The 615-nt window shown below is 37.9% G+C and overlaps 1 protein-coding gene across 1 annotated transcript in view; it reads left to right on the forward strand.

The window, feature by feature from the left end:
- The window catches only part of CTTNBP2 (cortactin binding protein 2), a 207,044-nt gene that overhangs the window by 123,109 nt on the left and 83,320 nt on the right, over positions 1 to 615 (forward strand). The window lies entirely within an intron of this gene.

Genomic DNA, 615 nt, shown 5'->3' on the forward strand with positions numbered 1-615 from the left:
TTACTCCTAACACATGGAGGAATCTTAGAGACTATGTTGAATGAAAGAAGCCAAATATAAAAGGGTACTTGCAGTGCAAGTCCATTTATATAGAGTTCAAAATATTAGAAATAGTAGTTACGTCTGCGGGGAGAAGGGAGGGGCTAGGGTTAAGATAGACCATAAAAGGGGCTCCAAAATACTCCCTCCACAAGTGTGTTCACTTTGTGATGATGCTTCACGTTGTACACTTATTTGTGTACTTTTCTATGCGTGTATTTCTTTAAAAAATATAGTAGAAAAGGAAAAAAGTGTACTTTACAAAAGAGAAAAAAAAAAGTATTCTACAGCAAGATCAGAGAGGACTTTTCAGACTACCTGGTTTACCATGTAGATAGAAGTGCAAGTCAGCCCCATGCCTCTGAAAGGGTGAGGGTGTGTATTTAGGGGGGGTGATGGGAAGGACATTGCTTATTTTGGTGATGAGTTTCTTTTTATGGTTTCTGGTCTATTCAGTTTTCTGCTTATTCTTACGGGAAATCAGTAAACAAATCACAAAGTGGTAGCAGTTGATATGGGAGAGTTCCTGGGTAAATATCCTGATATATCCTGCTGTGCAATTATTTATTAGACAAC

The sequence above is a fragment of the Propithecus coquereli genome, unplaced genomic scaffold, assembly GCF_000956105.1.
Source record: "Propithecus coquereli isolate 6110/MARCELLA unplaced genomic scaffold, Pcoq_1.0 Scaffold4, whole genome shotgun sequence".
Classification (NCBI taxonomy): domain Eukaryota; kingdom Metazoa; phylum Chordata; class Mammalia; order Primates; family Indriidae; genus Propithecus; species Propithecus coquereli.